Below are 16,777 nucleotides of genomic sequence, written 5' to 3'. Positions count from 1 at the left end.
AAGGACACAGATCTACTTTTACTATTTTTCATCCTAGAAAGTAAGAAGTGAGCCTTGGTGTACATCCCAATGCCTCAGAGTTTGATATATACAGACAAACCTATTGGATGGGTGTCTGAACTTTAAGATAATCTGCATTCCTCTATCTCATTTGGGAATATTCTTATTTTGAATGTTAAATCATATCCAGGGGGGTAATATTTAACATGTTCAAAATGATTTTTTGGTCTCCATCAGTGTAAGGCAATTTCAAAAATGATATGCATTTCCTAAAGCACAGACACAACCAAATGCTAAAAGCCAATGACTTCTGGTCTAATTCAGAGTGGCAGATAACTATTGAGTGCTACTGGCCTACCCCATTATATAGAGGCAGTCACGTGACTCAGATTTCAGTCCCTGATCATGACAGATGAGGAACTATTATTTCCCCAATACAAATTCTGAAGAAATGGCAGAACAGGGCTGGATGCCAAGTTTTCTTTTAAATACCAAAGATTTTATTGTAAACTCTGTACATAACAGGCATTGAGATTGTTCTTTCTCTAATGTGTACTAAATTGGAGGAACAGAACTGGGGACCAGATTTCCACAATGCCATATGATTGTAATCCTAAGGAAATTAATCTTTGTGTCACTTTGCATGAGGCAGATTTCTGCCACCTCAGAGATAATCTCTGTGTGTGCTGGCAGTTGAATTTCAGTGACTGGAGTCAAATTTTCCTTTACAGGAAGATCATGCAGGCTTACCTCACTGTTTGTCTTTTATGTTCTGAGTCCATGTTAGTTGGGTACATTCCAATTTAAAGTGGATCTATCTCCCTGCTGGATTAAACCTTCATAAACATGAAATAATCAATTTTTCCAAAAGTAATGTTTCTTTCCTTAAGGTTTACTTCATCTTATATTAACATAGGTATACCAGCTTTCTTTTGGGAGTATATACATGGTTTATCTAGTCCATCATTTTACTTTCAATCATCTTGCTTCCTTATGTTTAAAGCCTATCTTTGGAAAGAATATTTTAAAATGCCATTATGCAATATTAATCATTTAATAAAAGTTCTTAATTTACATTTGTTTGATGTGATTAGTATATATTTAAATTCAGATCTTGCATCTCACCATTTCTGTGATACATGACTTAACCTGTTTTATGTTCTATTTTCTTCTTGTTGGCCTTTTCTCTGGAAATATATCACTTTTTCCATTTAATTTTATAATTTTTTACTTTCTTTTTCATTTAAGACAGTAAGTGGAAATGTAAACAATGCAACCATCCAATGAAATGACATAAATAAATCTCAAAATCATTAGGCTGAGTGAAAGTAGCCGGATAGGGAAAATATTCTATGATTTTATATTATCTATCTTTAAAACACTAGAAAATGTAGACTCTATATAGTAATGCAAAGGTAAGCATTCTTAGGGCTGGGGGCAGGGAAGAATAAACTATAAAAAGCTATCTTTCTTGGGTGATGGATATTTCTTAATCTTGATTAGGAAATTTTCTCACAGGTGACACTCAGAGCTCATTGAATTGTACATTTTAAATGTATGTGGTTGAGTGCACATTAATTAAATCATCAATAAATGATTTTAAAAAAAGAGGAGGATTAGCTTTCTCACCTAATAATCATTTATAGTAAATATTAAGAAATCATTCTTTTGAGAGAAAGTCAATAGAAAATAAGAATCCTAGAAAAAGTAGTTATATAAACATATGTATTTTAATTGTACATAAATGAATGTTAAGACAGTTATACATAATAATATATTTTATACAATTATTATATATTATGTGTATAATGTATAATAGATTGTATATTATTACTTTATATATACAAATATCAAATGATGTATATACATATGTAACAAAGCTTCATATTGTATATCAGAATAATGACATTTCATACACATTTAGGTTTATTAATTTTTAGTAGACCATATATTCTAATTATGGCAGATAAATTTTTATTTGCATTTGTAAACTATCCTTTTTTAAAGATTTTATTTATTTTTAGAGAGAAAGGAAGGGAGGGAGAAAGAGAAGAAGAGGAAAATAAATGTGTGGTTGCCTCTCACATATCCCCAACTGGGGACCTGGCTCACAACCCAGGGATGTGCCCTGACTGGGAATTCAACCTGTGATTCTTTGTTTTACATGCCAGCGTTCAATCCACTGAGCCACACCAGCCAGAGTTGTAAACTTTCTTTTTATGTTAGAGGTTTTAAAAATCATATAATAACATTTAAGCAAAATTTTAAATTGCATAGTATTATATTATTTTGAATTTAATCAACATAGATTCAGCAATAATTGATATCAAATCAAGAAAACTGTTAGTTCATTTGAATAACACACTTTCATAATTATCATTTAATGTATTAATCAAACCTCATAAATATATCATAAAATATGTGTTAATAGAATAAATAATTTATACTACATATTTCACTATACATTTGTTAATGTAACTACTTCAAAATGGAAAATTTCATATAATATCTAAATATTTGTTACCATGAAATTTCAAAAGCAAATTATAGTTCAAATATATGTTTATATAGCCTTTCTGAGTATTTTCTATGTTTTCCATTATTTTACTGGCTCAGCTTCTCAGTTTTTTCTTTCTCTGTCTCTCTTATTGTTTTTTTTGTTTGTTGTTTTTTCAATGCAGCTACACAGAATATGCAAGCATATTTTGATATATCTCTAAAAATGGACTCTGACTGATCCTGGGTGTGAGGGATTTGGATATTGCTTATTACTTAATTTTAACTGCTCCTCCAACTGATTTCTCATCATTTTTGTAAAAGAACTTAAAAATTGGTCATAGAATAAAGGAAAAATGGCCTTGCACATTCAAGTATATTAACATTCTTTGACTTTTTTAAAAATAAATTATCATATATAAAAACACAAGCATATTCCAGCCTTTTTATGTTATACACAATGAATCTTCCTGCCCCCAGATTCTTCTAACACTATACACCTTAATCCAGTCTTACTTTACAAATTTAATTTTTCATTATCATTTAAAAGGAGCAGAGAGAAGATGGCGGAGGAGTGAGGGGAGGCTGCGCTTTCAGGCTCCTGAGACCCGTCTGCAGTTTGGGCTAATTGCAGACAGAACATCTCAGTGAGCAGCTGGACATTGGCAGGAGTCGAGCCTTGGCACTGCTGGATTAGAGAAAAAACATCTGGAACAACCTGTTTAGTGAGGATAGCGGAGGAAAAGGGGACGAAACGGGATTCCTGACTGGGGCGGCTGCCCGAGCTGTGGCTGAAAGGACACAAAGGCTTTTTGGCGACCACAGGCTTCCCCAGAGAGGAGTCAGGAAGAAAGCGGATCTCTGCCCGCTGGCACAGACGGGACTCAACCAGGTGGCATTGGCGCTGGAAGATGGAGACAGCGTACTGCTGTGCAAGTGAGAACATAATTTTCTTTTCTATTTTTCTCTTGTGAACTGCGGAGAGGGGTGGAAAGTTTGGGGGTGATAGGACATTCTTGAGAGCGCAGGTGCAGAGGTGCACTCATCCATGCCCCAACCCTCCCCTTGGGTTGCTAGGGTACACATAGGGAAGGGCCTTTATGCACTGGCCCAGGTGCGTCGGGCTGTGAGTCCAGGTGCCACTCAGACAAGCCCCAACAGACATAAGATCAGTGCCCCAATGGGCACAGGGAGGGAGCACTGGACACACAGAAGACCATGCTCAGACACCCCTGGCCAGCTCCAGTGGGTGCCAGGCCAGAGCGCAGACCCCTTGCTCAGGCTCTGCTCGTGCCCACCTAAATGAGTGTGGGAACAGCGGGCGGCAGCAACTCACAGATGCTCACTTCCACTGTGCAGGAGTGTCCGGGGCCCGTCCCAAGGGGCGAGAGACCAACTCCCAGGGTGCGGTTTGGCAGGACTGAGGCTAGCTCTCAGGCAGCCTTGCGCTTGCCAAGCGCAAGAGCACCTCGGTCAGCTTCAATAGGTGCCAATCTCTCACTTCCACTATGCCCAAGTTTTTGGGGCCCCATCCTAAGAGGTGAGAGACGGCAGGCCTGAGGCAACTTCTCAGGCTGCCTTGCGCGCGTGCAACGGCACCTCGACTGACTCCAGTGGGCACCAAGGGAGCACGCCCTGTGCCGGCCACCGTGGGCGCACACCACTGCTGCAAGGAACAGAAACCTCTGACCCGCCTCATTAGACCAGCTGGGGACGCAGAAAAAGAAGATGACACTCAAAGGCTAAACTGAGTAAAAACATTCTTTTTTCTTTTTTTTCTTCCTTAAAGGGAAAGAAAAAAAAAAAACTATATCTCTAATTGGTTTCATACAATCTCTCCTTCTCATCCTTTCTCTTAAATGCTATTTGTTTGTGTGCCTAGTTTAGCCTCCCTTTCACTCTAAATAAATAGAATATAACTACTATATAAATCAAATACTTTACAATCCCACTTTGGTACTATATTCTGAATTCTTCCCTCCTTTTCTTCTATTGCTATTAACATACAATGTAAATGTTACCTACTATTTTGCATAGTCTCAACTATTATTAATCTATCATCCCTTCTCTCAAAAATCATATTTTTCCTCCCTAAAAACTCTTTATCTATTCTTCCTATAGTATAAAAGCTCTAATCTCTCTACATTTATATTAATACTGGCTCGTTGGCTGATGATAGCGGGAAAAAGGATGGGGATATTTTTGAGGTTGTGGGTTTCTGGCCTGGGCTTTGTGTTTATGTTTTTAATAGCACCTCCACAAAAGAGATCCAGACAAAGTGGATAGAGTGACTCTCAATCAACTAGCCAGAAGGAAGATCCTACCAAAGAGCATCTGAAATATAACCAGACAGCAAAAGTAAATGACATAAAAGGTAACAAAGAACATCAGGCTCAGGAGATAAAAGAGAAGGCACCACTGAAACCCCCAGATCTCCTATAAAGAAACTCATACCTCAAAGGTGGGAAGTCAAAGCAGACAAATCCAAAAAACAAAAACAAACAAGAAGAATCCAACATGGTAAGATGCAAAAATAACCTCTCAATGAAAAAAAAAAAAAGGAATCCCCAGAAAGAGAGGTAGATGGAATAGACATAGCCCAAATGTCAGACACGGAATTCAAAACAGTGATGGTGAAGAAGCTCAATATACTTGACAACCTTAAAAACAACTATGACAACCTCCAAGGAAGTTACCAACAGCTCCAAGAAAATTACAGAGAACTTGCAAAGAACTACACCAGCATAAAAAAAAGACATAGAAATTATTAAGAAGAACCAGGAAGAAATGAAAAATTCAATCTCTGAACTGAAAAACACAGTAGAATCAGTCAAAAGCAGACTAAACAAAAAGCAGAGGATTGGATTAGTGAATTAGAAGATAATGTAGAGAAAAACTCCCAGACAATGCAGCAAAATGAAAAAAAGATTGAAAAAATATGAACAAGATGTAAGGGAATTACAGGATAGCATGAGAAGAAATAATATCAGGATCATCAGAAAAAAGAGAGAAAGAAGAAGAGGAGCATAGAATTGAAAAACTGATAGGGGAAACAGTGAATGAAAATTTTCCCAACCTGATAAGAGAAAAAGTTATACAAGTTCAGGAAGCACAGAGCGTTCCAATGAAGAGAAACCCCTAAAAAACCACTACAAGGCATATCATAATTAAAATGGCAACATTCCAAGGCAAAGAGAGAATCCTAAAAGCAGCAAGAGGAAAACAGCAAATAACATACAAGGGAGCTCCGATAAGGCTATCAACTGATTTCTCAACAGAAACACTACAAGCCAGAAGGGAATGGTCAAAAATATTTCAAGTGATGAAAAACAAAGGCCTACAAACAAGAATACTCTACCCAGCAAGGCTCTCATTCAAAATGGAAGGTAAAATAAGGAGTTTCTCAGACAAAGGAATACTGAAAGAATACATCTCCACCAAAAAAGCATTGCAAGAGTTGCTAAATGGAATGTTCTAAGAAAAAAAAAGAAGGAAAAAAAAAAAAAAAGAGGAGAGGAACAGAGGTACAAAGGGAAATGAATAAATACACCTCAATAATAACCTTAAATGTAAATGGATTAAATTCTCCAATTAAAAGACATAAGGTAATGGAATGGATAAGAAAACAGGACCCACATATTTGCTGTCTACAAGAAACACACCTCAAATCAAAAGATTTACACAGAAGGAAAGTAAAGGGATATAAAAAAAATATTCCAAGCAAACGGACCTGAAAAAAAAGCTGAGGTAGCCATCCTCATATCAGATAAAACAGATTTCAAAGCAAGGGCAATAAAAAGAGACGAAAAAGGACATTTCATAATACTTAAAGGAACAATTCATCAAGAAGATATAACCCTTATAAACATATATGCACCCAACATAGGAGCACCCAAATACATAAAGCAAATACTAGAAGACCACAAGAAGGATATTGACAGCAACACACTCATTGTAGAGGACTTTAACACTTCATTATCAACAATAGACAGATCATCGAAGAAAAGAAACACCAAGGATATACAGGCATTGAAAAACACACTAAACCACATGGACATAACTGATATATATAGAACTTTCCACCCCCCAAAAGCAAAATATACATTTTTTTCAAATGCACATGGGACATTTTCAAAGATAGACCACATGACAGGACACAAAAGAAGCCTCAACAAATTCAAGAAAATTAAAATCATATGAAGATTCTTTTCAGACCACAATGCCTTGAAACTAAAAATCAACCTCAGAGAAAAAAATCAAAGACACCCAGACTCATGGAGAATGAATAACATGCTATTAAATAATGAATGGGTTAAAAATGACATCAAAGAAGAAATCAAGGAATTTCTAGAAACATGATAATAAACACACAACAGCCCAAAACCTATGGGACACAGCAAAAACAGTCCTAAGAGGGAAGTTCATGGCAATACAGGCATATCTGAAAAGGATAGAAGGATCTCAAATAAAAAATCTAACCCTAAAGCTACAAGAACTAGAACAACAACAACAAACAAAGCCTAGGGCAAGAAGAAGGAAGGAAATCATCAAGATCAGAGCAGAATTAAATGACATAGAGACTAAACAAACAATCCAAAAGATCAATGAAACTAGGAGCTGGTTCTTCAAAAAAATAAACAAAATAGACAAGCCTCTAGCCAGCCTAATCAAGAAAAAAAGAGAAGACCCAAAGAAACAAAAACTGGAAAAAAAACAGGAGAAATCACGACTGATACCACAGAAATACAAATGATAGTTAGAAATTACTACAAACAACTGTATGGCAAGGAATTTGACAACCTAGATCAAGTGGACAGATTTCTAGAAACATACAACCTTGCAAAACTATATCAGGAAGAAGTAGAAAGTCTCAACAGACCAATAGCAAAGAAGGAAATTGAAACAGTAATAAAAAATCTCCCTGCACACAAAAGCCCTGGACTGGATGACTTCACAGGTGAATTTTACAAATCATTTAGGGAAGAACTTACTCCTACCCTCCTCAAACTATTCCAAAAAACCCAAGGAGAGGGAAAAATCCCAAACTCTTTCTATGAAGCCAGTATTACCCTAATTCCAAAACCAGGTCAAGACACAACAAAGAAAGAAAATTACAGGCCAATATCACTGATGAACATAGATGCTAAAATTCTCAATAAAATTTTGGCAAACAGGATCCAGCAATACATAAAAAAAGATCATACACCACAATCAAGTGGGATTCATCCCAGAGATGCCAAGACGGTTTAATATTCGCAAATCAGCCCTGGCTGCTGTGGCTCGGTGAAGTGAGCGTCGACCTATGAGCCAAGTGTCGCTGGTTAAATTCCCAGTCAGGGCACATTACTAGGTTGCATGTCAGGTCCCCAGTTGGGGGCGCAACTGAGAGGCAACCATACATTGATGTTTCTCTCCCTCTCTTTCTACTTTCCTCTCTCTCTAATAAAATAAAATAAAGAAAGACACAAATTAATTAATTAATTAATTAATTAATATTCACAAATCAATAAATATAATACATCACCTAAACAAAATGAAAGATAAAAACCACATGGTCATATCAATAGATGCAGAAAAAGCATTTGATAAAGTACAACACCCATTTATGATGAAAACATTCAGCAAAATGTGAATAGAGGGAGCATACCTTAACATATTTAAGGCTATATATGAGAAGCCTGAAGCCAACATTATACTCAATGGACAAAAACTGAAAGCATTCCCCCTGAAATCAGGAACTAGACAAGGCTGTCCACTCTCTCCACTCGTATTCAACATAGTGTTGGAAGTCCTAGCCACAGCAATCAGACAAGAAAAAGAAATAAGAGGCATCCAAATCGTGAAAGAAGAAGTAAACCTATCATTATATGCAGATGACATGATAGTATACCTAGAAAACCCTATAAACTCCACTAAAAGACTACTCGATATAATAAGTGAATTTGACAAAATAGCAGGGTACAAAATAAATATACAGAAATCTAAGGCATTTCTGTACACCAACAATAAAATAGCAGAGACAGAGACAAAAAAGAAAATACCATTCATTATAGCAACAAGAAAAATAAAGTACCTAGAAATAAACTTAACCAAAGAGATAAAAGACCTGTACTCTGAAAATTATGTAACATTGAAGAGAGAAATTAAGGAAGATACAAATAAATGGAAGCGAATACCATGTTCTTGGATGGGAAGAATCAAAATCATCAAAATGTCCATACTACCCAAAGCAATTTACAGATTCAATGCAATCCCTATTAAAATACCAATGACATATTTCACAGACCTAGAACAAATACTCCAAAAATTTATATGGAACCAAAAAAGACCCGAATAGCAAAAGCAAGCTTGAGACAGAAGAACACAGCAGGAGAAATCACAACACCAGATATCAAACAATACTACAAAGCCACTGTGATCAAAACAGTCTGGTACTGGCATAAGAACAGACATAGATCAGTGGAACAGAATAGAGAGTTCAGAAATAAGCCCAGGCCTCTATGATCAACTAATATTTAATAAAATAGGAAGGAACATAAAATGGAGTGAGAAGAGCCCTTTAACAAACGGTGCTGGGAGAACTGGACAGGGACTTGCAAAAAAATGAAACTATACCACCAAATTACACCACGCACGAAAATAAACTCAAGATGAATCAAAAACTTAAATTTAAGCCATGACTCCATAAAAGTCCTAGAGGAAAACATAGGCAGAAAAATTTCAGATATCTCACATAACAAAATCTTCACGGATACATCTCCAAAGGAAAGAAAAATAAAGGAAAAAATAAACAAATGGGACTACATCAAACTAAAGAGTTTCTGCTCAGCAAAAGAAAACATCAGGAAGATGAAAAGGAAACCAACCATATGGGAAACATATTTGCCAATGATATCACAGACAGGGGACTGATCTCTAAAATACATAAAGAGCTTATATGACTCAACATCAAGAAAAAAAACAACCCAATTAAAAAATGGGCAAAGGACCTGAACAAACACTTCTTCAAAGAGGACATACAGAAGGTCCATAGACACATGTAAAAATGCTCAACATCATTAGCCATCAGGGAGATGCAAATAAGAACCACAATGATATATCATTTTACACCTGTTAGAATGGGCATCATCAACAAATCAACAAACAACAAGTGCTGGTGAGGATGTGGAGAAACAGGAACCCTACTGCACTGTTGGTGGGAATGCAGACTGGTGCAGCCACTATGGAGAACAGTATGGAATTACCTCAAAAAACTAAAAATGGAACTGCCTTTTGAACTATTGATTCCACTGCTAGGACTACACCTGAAAAATCCTAAAACATTAATTCAAAAGAACTTATGAACCCCTATGTTCATAGCAGCACTGTTTACAATAGCTAAGTGCTGGAAACAGCCTAAATGTTCATCTGTAGATGAGTGGATCAAAAAACTGTGGTACATTTACACAATGGAATACTATGTAGCAGAAAGAAAGAAGGAACTCCTGCCATTTGCAACAACATGGATGGAACTAGAGAGAATTATGCTTAGTGAAATAAGCCAGGCAAAGAAAGAAAAATACTATATGATATCACCTAATACAGGAAACTAAAGAACAACACACACAAATGAACTAAATAGGACAAAGAGCAGAATAGCAGTCAATAGGGGGGTCAGGGGGAGGGAGAGAAGGGGAATAAGTAAGGGAAGGGTCTAGTCAAAGAACGTGTATAAATGACTCATGGACATGGACAACGGGGAGGGATATGATTTTGAGAGAAGAGGTGTGCTGGGTGGGGGAGAGAAATGGGAGAAAAATGGGACAACTGTTATTGAAAAACCAAAAAAATAAAAAAAAAATTTTTTAAATAAATAAAGTCTTACATTATTAAAAAAAAATCTTTGTCTAATGAAGGAATAAGAATCATAAAAGGAGCATATACTAGCTATACCTTTAAATGAGGCTGATTTAACTTGGAATTCAAAGCAAGAATTTGGCTTAATGGTTAGAACCTCCAGAGATCTGAACTCTTGCTGAAACAGAAAAATGGGAGTGTTGAGATTCTGCTTCAGACATAGGGAAGGAGAGTAACAACTTAAAGCTTGTTAGTCAACCAAGGTGGGGCAAAGAAGATAAAATAATTGTAATTATAAAAAGAAATACAAATTTATTACAAGGTTGTAAATATTTGCTTAAAACTACAGTGCAAAATCAATTCTGCTATGTGGTAATTCTAGTATATAGATATAATCATAATTCTGTTTATTGTCAGATTTACCCAATTTTGTTTCCCCAATATCTAGTTCTATTTTTTAAAAAAATTCAAATTTTTCAGATATAGTGAGTGATTTTGAGTTTTTGATAGACATTTGAAATATGTCTTTATTTAGTAGATATTTTTAAAAAGCAAAATATAATATGTGCAGTCTCTCCAGAAATTATCCAATCATATAATATGAGAAACAGACATAATTTGTTGCTGTTGTTGTTGTAGAACACAGTGTTTTTATTGGTTGACATGTACTTACATAAAAATCTCAAGGTCAAACAGATTTGAACAAGAAAGCCAGAATAATTCTACTTTCTAAACTACTGTTCAACATATTTTACTGAAAATCTAGGCCACACATCACAGCAAAATCAACTTTTCATGAAAGCTCTACTTCTGCTTCTTAGTGCTATAATTATTCTAATGTTAACTACAACACACAGTGAACCATAAGCATATTAATACAGAAATTTACTTTTTTAATTTTATTGTTTTTCAGTTACAGCTTAGACACAGAGTTATTGAAGAAGATACAAGATACAAGAAACATTGTACATAGGACAATGATGCCTCAGTCCCCTGCAAAGTAATCACCTTGGGAGCTCACACAGTTCTCCCAATCTCTATTAACTGCCTCAGTGTATTTTCCTGAATCTCATCAATGGTCTGAAATCTCTTCCCTTTCAAAGGTAATTTTAGTTTTGGGAAAAGCCAGAAGTTGCAGGGTGCCAAATCTGATTCATCGGTAGTGGTTTTGAATCAAGTCATCAGCAACTGGAGCACAATGGTCCTTCTGCTCGGCAACAGAATGAGTTTTGCCTCAGCACATCTCTCTCAGAACATGGAGGCAGCTGGACTGCCCACCTGAGCTATGCAAATGAACTGTATGCAAATTAACCCGGTCCCAGCCCCTCCCATAGGAAATAAAAATGGACTTTGTTCATTCTCAAAAGAAATGTTGATGGACCTAGCATGATATACTGACTGGTCTGGTAGGGGAAAAGCAGGAAGATGTAAGTAACCTGCTGAATGTGTCAACGGGTAAACTCACCCTAACTGAAATACTGTGTATGTTTGGCAAAGTGTGGAGACAGTGCCTGCAGACAACTTCTGCAGGCCATCCAGGTGCATGGGGGGGGGGGTGTCTCCATTTCCCTTCCCTTGCTCCTATGGGCCCGTGAGGTGAACCAGGAGTTACCTTTTCCCCACTCCCCTTACTCCTATGGGCCCTTGAGTTGGTCCAGGAGTTTTCTCTTCCCTCCAACCTCCTTCTCCATCTTCCTTCAATAAACGTGGTATTTAATCCTAGAATGGTCTCTGGGTGATTTCTCAGAGTAAGGCTACCTGACAATCTCATGCCAAGATCCTGCATCAAAATCTCAGACACAGTAGTTTTTGGAATCCCCAGATCAGCTTCTAGCTCCCACGTTGTCAGTTGCCAATCTGTGTTGATAGCAGCCTGTACACGTTCAACATTCTTGGGTGTTCTGCTTGTTGCAGGCCTTCCAGAAAGTGGATCACTTTCAAGATTCTTGACCATCTTCAAAGTGTTTACGTCCCACTTTTATTTGCACTGCACTCATTGCATTGTCTCCGAAAGCCTTTTGAATCATCGAAATAGTTTCTACAGAGGAATTTTCAAATTTAGTGCAAATTTGATGCAGATCCATTGATCTACTCAGTCATTTTGAATACAATGGCCACACAGTACATATGTTCACTCAGCAGTGTTTACTGCTACCACTGACTAGCACAGTGAAGTAGTCATTGCTCACGCATGTGCAATCCAGTCCACTCTCCTTGGCTGCCAGGTTATATTGATGCCATGCAATCCACTCTCACTATATTAACAATGGCTGAATTTTTTTCCAGACAGACTTTGATGTACATAATGAACTCCACACACATCAGGTTAATCAGATACAATCATTTTTGAAACTACAGTACTCCCTCACTTATTATGGGTATTACCTTTTAGACCCCCTCCCACAATAAGCGTCATCGCAAGATGTCGATTCAACACGGGAGGAGACAGATATCGTGTCACTCCCGAGTCGGACTGCACAGCCATTCTCGGCGGTGCAGATAGACTCTTAAGAAGCTACACCATCGTCTCTCGAGACGGACGGCTGCCGACGACGACGACGAGTAACCTTACATTTATTTTAGTATTTATATATATTTTAAGGCTTTATAAACCCTTCCCACACACTTATAAACCATTCCCAGTCCCTTCTTAACCGTTCCCACTCCCTTATTAACCTTTTCCATACTTTTATAAACACTACTTACGTTCTTAAACATATTCTACTCTCTTAAACCTATGTAACTTTAACAACATACATATACAGTACTGCAAAATCCTGCGATATAGAGAAAAATCCACGATAAATAATTAAATGTAGTATTTTTTAAAATCCTGTGATACAGTGAAGCCGCAATAAGTGAACCGTGATATAGAGAGGGACTACTGTATGTAATAGATACTAATGAATGGATAAAAATTTGCAATGTTTTTTATGAAATCGTAACTTGTCTGAAAAATTTATTCTGCTATAAAACATCTCTTTAGTTTTAAAAATTCAGACAAACTATCCAACAAGTTGCAGTAATTTCATGTCATTTAGATAATGGGCTATAATTACATCCATCCATCTCTTTCAGCATATCTTTTATTCCCAAACTTCCAAAATAAATTATTGTATTATGAATAATATTTAAGAGGGTATATACGGCAGACTACATAGCCAGATGATAATGTTTTTATGTTTTGTTTGTCTTGCTTTTAACCAACTGATAGAACTATTTAAAATTAAACTAAGTATTTGAGCAGAGAATGCAATAATGAAATAAATATTCAAACCTCATTGTGTCAAGCTTCAAAAACAAGTATAAATTTTATGCATATAAAGTATACTATTTATATTACAACTACAGAAATCATCTGAAATATAAGTAGTGTGAATAATAATCAATACAGCTTTTACTGGATCAAGTGAATCAACAATTATAATCATTTAAAATAATAAGCCATATCTCTCTTTCCCAGGAATTCTTAACTCCAAATTTCTAGTCCTGTTTCTTTCCAGACCTAACAAATGAGCCAAGGGTTTGGCCATTGCTCATAGTTTACACATACATACACACACACACATTTTCTACATTAAGTAAATTATCAGCTTAATCACTATGGCTCTGGCTACGTGGTCACTGGATAGGATAGCCTTGGATCACACATTTTTTCCTCTACCAAGGCAGAGTAGCTCGGACCCCATGAATTCACTATTTATGGACTTAGGACAGTACACCATTTAATTACTCAGTGATCATATGCCTCACCTCAAAGGCCAGAATAGTGGTGTTAACTGTTGTTTTTCCATTGTGATAATGCTTTACATGTCACTGTTATTATGATAGGCAAAAAGCAGAACCTTTAAAATGTAATTTAGTTAGCCCAAATGACTAAAATAAATTATGATTAAAATCCATTAAACCAAAAGCTTTTATATAATTACATACAGAAACAACAAAGGCATTAAAAAAAAAAAACTGTCACTTGAAAAAATAGTAAAACAAAGAACCACAGATTTAAGATAACTACCATTTGGGGGACAACAAACATATGTTCAATTTTATATCCAATTAGTTATGTAAATCTCACAATTACTCCATGAGGTAGGAATCGCTGTCTTCATTTTATGAAGAGACAGAACCTTCCAATTCTTCAGAGCTAGTAAGTGGCATTAAAACTCAGAATTTGCTGAAATAACCATTAGACTTATATTAAATGTTAACTAAAGTTAATATCCTAAAACTTATTATAGAATAGAATTAAGGGAAGATTGATAAGATTTTGAAAAAAAAAACTCCTTAATTTGAGGCTATGATGACTCACTAATATAAAATACCAAGTTCATCCCTCATTTATAGCAGTTTGCTTTTCCTTTACCGTAATATTTTTACTCAAAAATAGATATCCATCTAACTTACGACTGCTAGTGAATCAAAAATACCAATGTGTGGCTTTTCTATGTGGCTTATTTCAAAATTTTTATGATCGTGATTTATTCTTAGCTGACTTTGTACTAGCATAACTGGGGTGTAGCAAAACCTTAAAGTCTTCAAAATACAAACTGAATGTGGCACACTGAAGAAAGTCACAGTTGATTATCCAAGTCTAATGTTTTTGCAGATCTAATGAAGGCAGTACAGGAACTAAAACCAGGATAATGGTACCTTTAGGAATCAGTAGTTTTGCTTAACTAGCATCGCTTGTCCCTGCAATATTACACCCTGAATATACTGATGTCCATTTATGTACATATTCACAAGTCACTTTTGATTTGAAATTTCATGTATCTATCTACATATTCCTATATCTTATTATTTTGGGAAGGAGTCATTCCTGACTTTTAAGAAGGGACTTTCTAAGGAAACCAACCATATGGGAAAACATATTTGCCAATGACATCACAGACAGGGGACTGATTTCCAAAATATATAAAGAGCTGATACGACTCAACATCAAGAAAACAAACAACCCAATTAAAAAATGGGCAAGGGACCTGAACAAACACTTCTCCGAAGAGGACATACAGAAGGTCCATAGACACATGAAAAAATGCTCAACATCATTAGCCATCAGGGAGATGCAAATAAAAACCACAATGAGATACCATTTTACACCAGTCAGAATGGCCATCATCAACAAATCAACAAGCAACAAGTGCTGGTGAGGATGTGGAGAAAAGGGAACCCTACTGCACTGTTGGTGGGAATGCAGACTGGTGCAGCCACTATGGAGAACAGTATGGAATTACCTCAAAAGATTAAAAATGGAACTGCCTTTTGAACCAGTGACTCCACTACTAGGATTATACCCGAAGAATCTTGAAACACCAATTCAAAAGAACTTATGCACTCCTATGTTCATTGCAGCACTGTTTACAATAGCTAAGTGCTGGAAACAGCCTATATGCCGATCTGTAGATGAGTGGATCAAAAAACTGTGGTACATTTACACAATGGAGTACTATGTAGCAGAAAGAAAGAAGGAACTTCTACCATTTGCAACAACATGGCTGGAACTAGAGAGAATTATGCTTAGTGAAATAAGCCAGGCAAAGAAAGAAAAATACCATATGATATCACCTAATACAGGAAACTAAAGAACAACACAAACAAAGGAACTAAATAGAACAAAGAGCAGAATAGCAGTCAATAGGGGGGAGGGGAGAGGGAGAGAAGGGGGATAAGTAAGGGAAGGGTTTAGTCAAAGAACCTGTATAAAAGACTCATGGACATGGACAACGGGGAGGGATATGATTGCGGGAGGGGGGGGTGGGTTGGGTGGGGGAGAGAAATTAGGGGAAAAGGGGACAACTGTAATTGAAAAACCAAAAAAAATAAAATTAAATAAATAAATAAATACATACATAAATAAATAAATAAAGAAGGGACTTTCTAAAGAAATTTTCTATTCATTATTTTTTAGAAGAGTTATTATTTTATGAAAGAAAAGTAAATGTCAATTTAATTTATAAGTGTAAGAAACTAATTGTGACAGAGATTAGTGAAATTAATGGAGTTGCATTGACATAATTGAACTCTTAGAGAAGCCAGAGAAATTTTTAGAAAATACAATAATCAACTCCCTTTTTATTTATATTTATACTATAGACAGTAGTCTATTCACACCTACAAATATACACACCATCCTCATTTCTGAATGGGTTAATGCTGGTTTTTTTGTTATTTTTATTTTATTATAATGAAAAATTGAATTTTTATATAAATAATAGGTTATTTTTGCAAATATAGTAAATGGTTTTTCCTCTTATAATTGCTCTTACTCCCTATGATAACTGTTTTAGAATTATTTTATAATTTTATATTTTTAAACTTCCACCATGAACTTTTATTTCTACACTGACCAGGCACTTACACCTGGGAAGATCTTACTGTGTTCTAGATATTATTTTTGCTTACTTTCTCAAGATTTAAGTCATTTTGGTATTTATAGAAAAAATAA

The sequence above is a fragment of the Furipterus horrens genome, unplaced genomic scaffold, assembly GCF_987537825.1.
Source record: "Furipterus horrens unplaced genomic scaffold, mFurHor1.1.pri manual_scaffold_4, whole genome shotgun sequence".
Lineage (NCBI taxonomy): Eukaryota > Metazoa > Chordata > Mammalia > Chiroptera > Furipteridae > Furipterus > Furipterus horrens.
The sequence above is the reverse complement of the archived record's forward strand: the minus strand, read 5'-3'. Positions refer to the sequence as shown.